Here is an 11,478-nt window from a genome sequence, read left to right on the forward strand (position 1 = left end):
TTATGTTTGAACAAATGAGATCAAGATATTTGCATTTGTAAAAGCAAACGGTCTGGATGATCCTTAATTCTCTGAAAAAATCATTCTAGGATCCTGATTTGAGATCATGGCAGAGCATGACACCAAATCCAGATTTTCTGTAATAGTTGAGGAATACAATTGGTAACCCTCCTCTCTCATTTGTCTGATTCTAGAAAAATGCAACTAGCTTTCCAAGCCAACCTTAAAAATCTATACCTGGACGCAAAGAACAAAGTAGTACTCAATCTAAAATGTCCTGCTTTTGCTTTTTTTTTTTTTTTTTTCTCTGTTTCTTTCAACAAATGGACAGAAAACGAATATAAGTCTCATAAGAACCCGTTAGGCTTTCAGATATAAAGTGAGTCACTTTGATTACCCTCAGGGTGTCAACACAGATACAGAAAAAAGTCATTCAACAGTCTAGCAATTAGTTGTGAAAATTGTTTTTTTTTCTTTTGTTAATGTGAAGTTTTGGCAGTAAAATACCAACAGTGTCTTCCCCTAACGTGGTACTGGCAAAAATATCTACTGACCTTTTTCTCAGGGTGTCTCTAATTATGCAAGTTAATACTTCTTGTATGCAGAACTTCTAGTAAGGGAACGAGGGAAATATTACCTCCTATACAGTGATAATAAAGCGCTTGTTTCAGATGTAAGAACATTGTTACAGTTGAACTCCCAATTGTTATTTAATATATAAAATGAGGTTCTGGAAAGTAGAAGTTTGTATGGCAATTGTTTTAATTAATTAAAAAAATAAATAAATCAAGGAATATTAAAGTTGTTTTTTTTTTTTTCCATAAATGAAGATCCACTAGCTGAGGATCCAACTTGAATGAAACTTGGAATCACAATGGGGTTTGCTGGGTTTTTATGTAGATTTTATATGGACATCTACTACAACCGTGGCTCTGTGAGAGGTTTTCAACCCTTCTGCCTAAAGCAAACATGGGCCACATACATAACTGCTGAAATTCTCCCTTCAGTCACTACTGCATGCATATCCATTTCACAAATTTATTGCAATATGCTACTAAAGCAGCAGCCTTCCTAAGGAGGGAAAACGACCAAAAGTCCCACAGAGAGCTGAGAACAAGAAAGTGAAAGATCAGATTTAAGGCACAGATATCTCTAAAAGTTTACAGGCCTCATGTAAGAGAACTGCAGTTTCATATTTACTGAGTTTTAAATCCATTTCTAAAGTGGAAAAAGATTAGAATGTTCCAATGGCTTAATTAACTTAACTTTTATATGCTGAAAGCAGATCTCCTATTAAAGTATTAAAATGCTTCTGGTTTCTAGTTTGCTATAAAAAAACTTTCTAAACTACATACATTTTTTCTAATAAAATAAGTAGAGAACACTAATAAATGACCTGAATTTTACACTGGGAAAGTGATGATTCTGAGGCTCTTTTCATTTCAGATTATATTCAGATCTCAGTCCTGTTTATCTTCCAAACATAATCACAAGAAGTTATCAAGGCCTTGCAATCTGTGACCTCACACGGGGAAAGTCCCACATAAACAAGGATTGTGATAATATTTAGGCTGTGATCTTGGCACAGCATTAGACATAAAAAAGGGTGTGGAGGAGAAGCCCCAGTCAAAATGATTGGTGCTGTGATGCTGTTTCCTTTTTTGTTGTTCTAAACAGACAGTTGCAATCTACAGACGAGAAATCCACCACTCCTCTGGGATCCCGTTTCCAAAACACATTACCCCATTTCTTGGAACAACTGATGCCTTCTGTCTGCATTGACTCAAGCTTCTACACAGGCAGTGACTCTTAAAAACAGATTCTACGTCAGCCATAAGAAAAACTTGATTCCCTGTTATCAGTCATAGTGTCATAGCTTGAATCTTTCTGTCAACCTGGAATTGGAAATTCGCAGGTCTTGAGATACAGAAATGAAGGTCAAGGAAGTGAACTGAAGAAAGTGAATGAACCGAGGGAGGAAGGGAAGGTGACATTTCAAGAGAAGAGAAGCTTTTGAAGTTAACAGAGGTAATGTTCCTTTCTCTTTTGGGAATATTTTGAAAGCTCTCTGTTAGGGAACATAAAATCTGGGAAACCTCTGCATTTATTGTTGTTAGAAGCTTCTGAAATACGGGGCCCTGCTTTTTGTTTGTTCCTGTGAAATGCACCAGGAGAGAGTGCAGATTTTCTGCCATGGTAGGTAAAGATTGTGCAGTAGTTTTCCATGGTTAAATAGGAGTTGGTTTTTTTCAGGGGAGGAGGGAAGTTGTTCCTCTTAAGTTTGAAAGAAAGTGTTGTACTTTCTGGAAAGGTTGTTCAGGAAGTGCAAAATATAATAGTCGTTCCCTCAGTAAACCTCCTCAGGTGGACCTTCATCAGCTGCAATTCCCACATTGTGCTACTCACATATGCCCACTATCTGATAACTTAGCCAATAAGGCCAGCCCCATTTTGGGTCTGCCTCCCCTGAAATCAGTTTCTCCCAGTAAATTAGACTGGCAGCTGAGATAAGCTAGGGCAGATCTAAGAGGCCAGCCACAGTGTTCCTTTCTGAAATTTGCTTTCTGCTGTTATCAGACGGAGTCACAGTGTCTTGAACTCCAGCATCAAGACTCATGCAGTTTGCCTGGCTGGGGAGAACACCCACAGTGACTGTGCTTTTCTTTTGAGGGATGGGTTAGGAGTTATCTTCAGATACAGCTTTTGTCAAGCTGTCCTTTTATGTCTCTAAACCATACATATCCAAAAATTACGAGGAGCGTGTATTAAAAAAAAAGAAAAAGAAGAAAAGAAAAAGAAACATTAGTTGTGTGCAACCTGGGGATAGGAGATAGAAAATTCTGAATGCTTGTTTTTGGTCTAGTGAACGGAAAAGCAAAATGCTAAATAGAAAACCTGGGCTATTTCGATGTGCCCTGTCTTTAACAGTAATATCTACCTTGGTTCAACACTGCAAGTATTCCAACTGTGTTTTTGTTTAAGGGACCCTCTGGTTTATGTAGGTCAGCTTCTCCAGTGATTATTTTTCTGTGAATTTCTCAGGAGATGATGGCTGATGTGAGTTTTTTTCCCTTTACTTTATATCTATGAGCATGATGTTCTACAGATTCACAATCTGAAAGATGCAGTGATTTACAAATAAACCAACCAAAGTGAGACTGGAAAAAAAACCTCTGAGTCTCAAATATAAAACCAAGAGAAAAAGCTGGCTTCTTTGTTTTAGCAGCACTCTGACTACCCTAATAAAATGAAAAGAAATAGTACTCTCAGGAGGATAAAGACGCTTTTATGGGACTTCAGGAGAATTAATTGTATCAATTTAGCAATGCTGAATACCTAATAATGGTAAGCAGCTGAGAGTGACTCAGCATTGCATCAAGTGTGCCCATTCTCTCAGGAAGTGTTTCAATTCAACATGAGAACCAGACTGTAACTTTTTTGTGATTGACAATGACTAAGACACATATAAGATGCTGGAGCATTGAGTCATTCTTCTTGTTTTTCTCATAGCGATAGCAGAAGAAATAATTCAGTAAAATACCTTAGTTAGATTCTCAAAATGAACCCAATTATGCTTAAGACTTCAGGCGGTTTTCTAATATATTATGCCCTTTTTGATGCCCCTTTTTTATTTTCAGAAGGCAATCTTGTTGCTGGCATCCATCTCCAGAACTCATCTCACAGACCTTCAAGCTGTTGCTGGCTCCGGTACCACGAGGCAAGCTTTGTCTAGCTTGCTGTTTCTGTGCACAATGTGACCACACTTTCATGATTCTTCAGGATTTTTATTTGTTCTGATAGCCACTATAACTCCTTTGAAAAAGAAAGCTGAATTTTTGACCATTCTGAACTCTCTGCTGTAGCCAGATGCTGCACTCTTCTGTTTTCTAGGAACTTCTCTTGTGAAAGATTCAAGATTCAAGAAAAGGAATGAAAAAGAAATAATACCCTGTTGGTCCATGACATCAGAAGTAGATGTTGGTGGTATGGCAGTAGAGGCTGAACTTCCACTAATATTCTGATACACTTTTTTGCCATGTGACAGATGGCAGCAGAGAAGCAGTCTGACAAACTGGCATCTGGCATGAGAGCGCATATGAAGCAAAGATGTGTCATTAAACTCCTTCATACAGAAAAAAATTGCATCCATTGACATTCGTCAATGCTTGCTGGACATTTATGGAGACAAAACAGGGGATGTGAACACAGTGAAGTGGTGGATGGTGTGTTCCAGCATTAGCAACAGCAACAGCGGGTCAGTGCATCCACTGATACAGACTTTTACAATCATGGTATGCAGGCTCTTGTACACTGATGGTGAAAATGCACAGCTAGTGGTGATGACAATGTTGAAAAATAATTTTTTGTGGCTGAGAATTTGTTCTACCAAATAGTTTTACGGTTTTATTTATATACCTTGTCACTTCCATGGAAATAAATAGAAGGCATTACTTTCAGAGCAACTTACATACATACCCAGTCTTGCAGCCTTGTGAAATATGGCACTGTATAATGAAGGAAAATTAAGCAGCTTATTTCCTGAAGGATATTCTAATACTCATGAACAAGAATTGATTGGTTTAAAGTGATAACAAAAGTACTAACACCAGCATATTCAGGCAGGTTGTAATTTAGAAGACAGTGTGCCAGCACAAAACCACCACACAGAACTTTGAAATGTTCATACTTATTTCTACTATCCGTGTTGAGCCTTGCAACTCCTTCCTTCCAGACAGCTTTGATAAGTATTTACCTCTTTAACCCCTAGTAATATGCATGTCCATCCCTTTATATGATATTCTTAAATAGTATACACTCTCAGGCCTTAAATGCAGCCTCAGAGTCACCTTTCAAATGTGCATCTATATTACCAGTGGTCACAGGTCCCTGCTTTAGTTAGCCTACCCATGGGGCAGATATGCACTAATTGAGGTTCAGGTGGCATCTCTTTCTTTGCTACAAATTTCTATGTGACCAACGCAACAAAAATATTTAGGATGTGTGGAATTTACCAGATTATTTCTAAATTTTCTGCCATATTCCTCCAGCCACTGAGATCTTTTTTTTTACTGACCCTCCTCATTTCTAGGGAATTTACATACTGCAAAAGAACAGGCTCTAATTTTCTGTACCAACAATCTTTTGGATCCATAACAGATAAGCTAAATAGGTAAAGAAACAGTAGAAAGAGTATTGTAGGAAGGTTTTCCCTCTGCTTTTCTCTTCACATCTATTCTGAGTACTGGATATTCCCATTGTTACTGTCTTTTCAGCATCAGTTCAGACTTTCTGTCAGGAATACACCAACTGTTCTCCCCTCCTGAAATTTTAGGACAGCCAGGGCACTAAGCTACAGAGATCTAGTTAGAGGGAAACATAGGTTCCTGGTGTCCTAAAATAATCCAGTGAAATAAAACAAAAAGGATGGCAGAAGGCCAATAATGACTCTGTAATGTAACTCTGTCAGGTTTTTTTATGCATGTATGGCTTCTCCATCTCATACATGGAGAAGTTGTCACCTCCTGTCAGCACTGGCTGATCTCCAGTTGGTGTTTCCAAGAGCAGCCCTTTTCAGTCAGTTCCAATGATCTCAGAGGCAGACATTTTCCCTAATAGAGCTCTATGCTCCTTCTTCATGTGTTCTTTTGACAGGCTGAGGGAGCTGGGTTTGTTCAGCCTGGAGAGAAGAAGGCTGTGGGGTGATCTCATTGCAGCCTTTGACTACCTAATGGGAGCCTATAAACAGGAGGGGAGACAACTCTTTGAAAGAGTACATAACAGTAGGACAAGGGGAAATGGTTTTAAGTTGAAGGAGGGAAGATTTGGGTTGGATTTTAGGGGGAAGCTTTTTACTATGAGAGTGGTGAGGTGCTGGAACAGCCTGCCCAGAGAGGTTGTGGATGCCCCATCCCTGAAGGTGTTCAAGTCCAGATTGGATGGGGCTCTGGGCAGCCTGGTCTAGTATTAAATGTGAAGTTGGTGGCCCTGCATGTGGTGTGGGGGAAGTTGGAGATTCATGATCCTTGAGATCTCTTCCAACCCTGGCCATTTTGTGATTCTATGATTCTTTTCTGCAGAGGTAAATCAGGCAAAAATTGATATCCTATTCTTAACACCTCCAAATTGAATCTTAACACCACATTGAATCCAAAAAGTCATCCTTATGGGTCCCTTCCAACTCAGGATATTCTACCTCTTGAAACACAAGCCAGTGTCTAACAATGAAGATGCTCCACTACTGCTGTGTGTAATCTCATTGGCAAAGAGTTCTGATCCTTTCCTATGACGAATTGTTAGTCAGATCACTGATAATCATTCCTGAGCTGTGCTGAACCACATGAGTCATACCTCTATCAGCGCAGCTACCCTCCTAGCTGTTTGTTTCTTGTTCTCAATGGTGAGACAGGCCATATTGCAGATGATTTTCACATCTCTCACCTGCACATCTTGCTTTTCATGCTAAGCTATGAGTGCCCAATTTGGTGTTCCTCAGGCGCAGATCCTAGCTGAGACTTAAAGATGGCTGCTGTAGGACACTGTATATGTAGCCATCAAACATAGGCAAAAGCCTCTGTAACCAGATCTCCAGTTCTTTTATCATATAGGTTGGTTTCATACAAATTTGTCATCTTCAAATCTTTGATGATCTTTGCCAGTCAATTTCTTCAGTTTTACAAACTGTTGTAAGCAGATGGGGTGGACTCATCCCATGAGTCACGCCAGCACTTTAGTGTGCACAGATACCAGATTCTGTTCAAGCTAAATTTCCCCCATCATTCATGATTATCAGAAAATATAGGGGCAATTTTTTTCCACTCTTTACCCCTCCATGCTAATATTTGCTGTAAATAAAATTCACTTCATGTCCTGAAGCTAACTGCATTGCAAGTTTCTAGTCCTTAGTGTCTTCAGATGCAGAGCTCTTCACAGGAGTCCAAGATACACTGAGGGTGTCTTGAGTGCATCAAAAACTTCCTATTTCCTTGCCAAAGGATCTTCAAGTAATCTGATATTTCTAAGGATTTATTTTCTGATTTTTGGTCATCAAAATTAGCAAAAAGCTGAGTCTCTTTCAGTCTGTTAGCCACCATTATTATTAATCATTAATAATTCTTTCTTGACGTGTAAAACCACAAATAAAGGGGTCACTCTGAGACTGGACAATAATAGTTCATGTATTTGAAGGAACACTAAATTTCTACATCTCCTTTTCATCCTATATAAAGGTGTTTCGACCCAGCCTGATCTTTTTCCCTATAATCTATAGAATATCCAGAGTTGGAAGGGAACCGTACGGATCATCAGGGTTTTCAACCTTCTCTGTTCAACTGCTTGTCAATTCTTTCCTGGTTTCCTAAGGTAGTAACCTCTCCTAAGTTTGCTGCTTCTAGATTTGATACAACAGGATCTGTTAAAATTGAGATATGTTTTAGGCTCATCAATAAACACTCATATCAAAAGTCCTCTTCCTGCAGAGAGGGCTGTACAGTGATTCTGCCTTGTACTGATGTCTTGCACCAGGAGGTGCCAGTCTGTTATGATCCCAGTAAGAAAGGCACTCAGACTGCCTAAGGTGTCAGATAAAATATGTTACAGCTAACACTGTAAGGAAAGAATAGTATAAATGATCTGACATCTGTTTAGATGGTGGGAACTCCAGATGGTGCAGCATGAAACAGGCTCCAGTCCATCCACAGTAATGCAGTGCAAACTCTGCCTATAGGAGAGATTCCACCCTTTCAGTCATAAGACCTAGTCTTTTCTTAGAAGAAAACAGCCATATTCATCATTTTTACTGTTAGACAGAATCAATGCTCTCATGAGAGCTTCTTGCAGCTCTATCAGATAAACACAAGGCCATGCAGGAGGTGTAAACGCTGGCACTGTGTGGAAGCTGCCTGCAGCTCCTCCATTACAAGCAGCCACCTGGGTTTGCCCTCCAGCCACCAAGTTAGTGCAGCACAGTGCTGGTCTAAGAGCCACACTGAGAGCAGTATGCACGGGTCTGTGCCTGCTCAGGGTAACTGTACTGTGGAGCCTTCAGCCCTTGATTTACAGTGGCCTCCAGGTCAGAATCAGTACAGCTACCTCTTGCCCTACATTTCATTTCAGGATTTCAGAAGGTCAAGTTCCTTTTTGCAGTAAGACATAAAACTGGCTGTATAAGTGTGCAGCGGAGACAAAAGGCACTCTGGAGATACACAGATAAAAAGTTATCCAAAAAGTCTGTTAGGTGATGCTGCTTCTTTCTTCCCATGTGCTCAACTGCAAATATTTGGAGTATCCATATGTCCCAGTTTCTGCTGTTTGATCATTATTTTTCCTTTCAGGGAAAAAAAAAAAAAATTATTTTGTATCCTGAAACTGTGAAATATTGGCAAAAAAAAAAAAAAATAAAAGGAAAAAGAAAAAAAGAAAAAAGAAATGTCTCATTAAGCCTCTGGAAATAACAAGTTCTAAAGACAGAAAAAACTTAATTTTCTTCTCTCTGCATCAGAGACAGAGATGCAATGTAGATCTTCACAATTAGATACATTTACTGTCAGAAATATTCTATTTCACAAAGGTGCTGCTCTTCATAGGCTCCCAGTTAATTACAGTGCCTAAGTGATTTGCTAGGGAACTAGAGAAAATATATGTTGGTTGTGGGTGCAAAAATAAGGCAAAGTCATTAACATGGTTCCCCACCCCAAATATGATGTTGCGAGTGGCAGCTGAAGGGTTTATGTGACACACGGACCACAGTGAGTCAGTAAAGGTTAAGTCAGAGAAGTCAGTGCAGAAAGCACATGGCTGACTCTGGTCACGTGGAGCTGAAAGAGAAGAGAGAAACACGTTTGAGAAACAAATCATGTCACTCCAACTATGACACAACACTCATACCCAGTGGGAACCCATGTATACAAGTGAGAAAATGTGCAAAAGGAGTTTAATATGAGCCATTACTGAAGTCGAGTCAGCAGCAGCAGGAGGCACTGCGCAGCGCAGGGTGAGATCAGTCACATTGCTGAGCAGCATCTGCAGTGCTGGGTTGGAACCAGCACACCAACAGGAAATGGCACCAACAAAAAAAGCAAAAAGCACTGAAATGTCTCACACAGCCTCTTCCGTGCTCGCTAAAGGCTGTAAAGCATCATAGATTGTTATCTGCCCTGTTTTCTATAAGAAAAAATAAAAAATAAGCATTCACATTCCAAGAAGCACCATGCAAAAGAATGAGCAGTTAAACAAAATGCCTTTCTCTGCTCCATGATGGATTTGTCAGTGCAGGTGATGCTGGCAATCTAAAGAAAATACCTGCCTGAGTAACATCCCTGTGGCCTATGGAGAAGCATTGCAAGGAGTTTAGTCAGGGCACATAAAAGCACTAGCCGTGAGCTGACAGGACACTGATAGAAGCAAAATGAGAAATGATACCAAGGGTCTTTCCAGAAGCAACTTAACTACCAAAAATGGTGAGAAGAATGAGAAACAACTAAAATATAGTAATGCATTTGGATTAGATATATGATTAATTCACCTTTCTGTTCTCTCTTCCTATCTTTTTCAGAGAACATTCCAAGTTACAGCACATCACGCTTTTTTTCTCCACCCACATCCCCTCTGTTTTCTCATACTGACCTCACACCTTTTATTCTTCCTGGCAGATATACTTTTTGTCCTGACTCAGTTTATGTATACAAATGAAGTTGTAATGTACAGAGGTCAGAGCTGCTCTGATGGAAGGCTGCTGGTGCCTCTCTCTGTGCATGCTCCCACATAAAACAGGTGGATTTAGTCTGACTCTATGACTCTAATCCTTTTCTCATCAGACCATGACTAAAGCATAGAACTGATTTTATTTTTTTTTTTACTTAAAAACAATTTGATTTTCCTGTCCTCCTCAAATTCAAAATAAATAAAAATGAAATAAAAAAGAAATCAGAGCCATATTTGTTAAAACTTTCCAAATAAAATTACTTTTGGATGGAAACCATTTCTGAATGTTATTAGACATTAAAAGCAGGATATTAGAATATAAACATGATGAACCACAGCACTGTGACCGTAATAAATTTTTCTGGCACCGAGAGCAAGATGGCACCAACCTTTCACATATCTAAATGCTTGTACGTATAGATGAATTTCAGATCTCAACCTGCTCTGCCCAGAGTTCTGAGAGATCAGCAGGAATCTATTATTTGCTGTGTTACAGTATATAGGCAAGCGCAATAGCAATTCGACCATCAGGCGCATTCAGGATGACACATCCCATCTAATTGCCCACATTCATCTGTGGCCAAGGGCTTCCCCAGAGATGGGTTGGGCTCAGCAGGGCAATCATCTGGCAGAATGGCTCTGCCCCCACAACCTGGCAGCAGCCTCTTCTTCCTTCACTTATCCCCTCCTTTCCGCAGGCCCAGGAACAAGAAATATCTTCCTGTGGTGCTAGGACAGCTGGCAAGACAAAGATGGCTGCAGGGGAGAAGAGAGAGACTGGCAATATATAGCTGTGCATGCACATCTGCTCTCTGCTCAGGGTTACTGCTGGCAAGCAGCAGCCTGCGGAGATCAGAGGGCACTGCAAGATTCATCTTGTTTTTTTGCCATTTTGTGCTGCTCTTTCCCTTGTCCCTGCAAACCAAAACTGAACTGCAGCCTCCTCTGTGGTGAAGCACGGATGCTGGATAACAGAGGGCAGCAACAATTGTACAGAAATGCTTGAAAAGATATGCACTGAAGTAGACCATGATGAGCACTGAAACAGGGGTGGTTTGGATAAGCTGAGAGTACTTGCAAATATACATGCTTGTATGTTTTTTATTAACAGTGATATCATCAGACATGTATTCATTTTTACACATGAGGGGGAAGCTCTTGAAAGAATTTTTCCAGTTCGTATCCTATCTTCTGTCTGCTCAAACAAAATGAAATTTTTACATGGATGCCTCCTTGTACCCCACCCCCTCCTTTTTTTCCCCAGCATAGAATGAATCAATGATGGCATTCAGTTCCATACAAACACCTTCAAGAGGCTTACTGAAGAGTATATTCAGCTCTTGTGTGCTTTGGATCCCAAGATAATTTTGGCCTGACTCACTCTTGTTCTGAGAACAAACCAGAAAGTTAAATTTCTTATGCATTTCCTTTCTTCTTGTGCGAGTAATTCTTAAAGGCTTTAATAGCAAGTGGTTATGGATCATTTCTCCCTAAGTAACTTGTTTTCTTTACCCTCAATAAACCTGCATTTTTGTCAGTGCACCAGCTTACCGTGCCTCCTGTTGTAGTGAGTCACCATGAAGCCTTGTCAGCCCCTCCACAGCCTGGCACACCAAGCAGTGTCACACAGGAGAGCTGGAGAAGCTCAGCTCATGTGTGGCAGCCCCAGCACCCACATGGAAAATGTGCTTACCCATTGTTTTCAGTGCCTTAAAGGCAGGGGCTTGTATGGAATGTGGGAAGCAAAAGAAACCTTCAGAAAAATAAGAGAGAGATTTA

The 11,478-nt window shown here is 40.1% G+C and overlaps 1 long non-coding RNA gene across 1 annotated transcript; it reads left to right on the forward strand.

The window, feature by feature from the left end:
- The first annotated feature begins 1,687 nt into the window (after positions 1–1,687).
- On the forward strand, positions 1,688–10,955 carry LOC128073709 (uncharacterized). Its single transcript, XR_008202832.1, has 3 exons — positions 1,688–2,028; positions 3,639–4,292; positions 9,551–10,955. It is a non-coding gene; the product is annotated as an uncharacterized LOC128073709 (long non-coding RNA).
- Positions 10,956–11,478: the final 523 nt, after the last annotated feature.

The sequence above is a fragment of the Tympanuchus pallidicinctus genome, unplaced genomic scaffold, assembly GCF_026119805.1.
Source record: "Tympanuchus pallidicinctus isolate F22 unplaced genomic scaffold, pur_lepc_1.0 scaffold8, whole genome shotgun sequence".
In the NCBI taxonomy this organism is placed as follows: domain Eukaryota; kingdom Metazoa; phylum Chordata; class Aves; order Galliformes; family Phasianidae; genus Tympanuchus; species Tympanuchus pallidicinctus.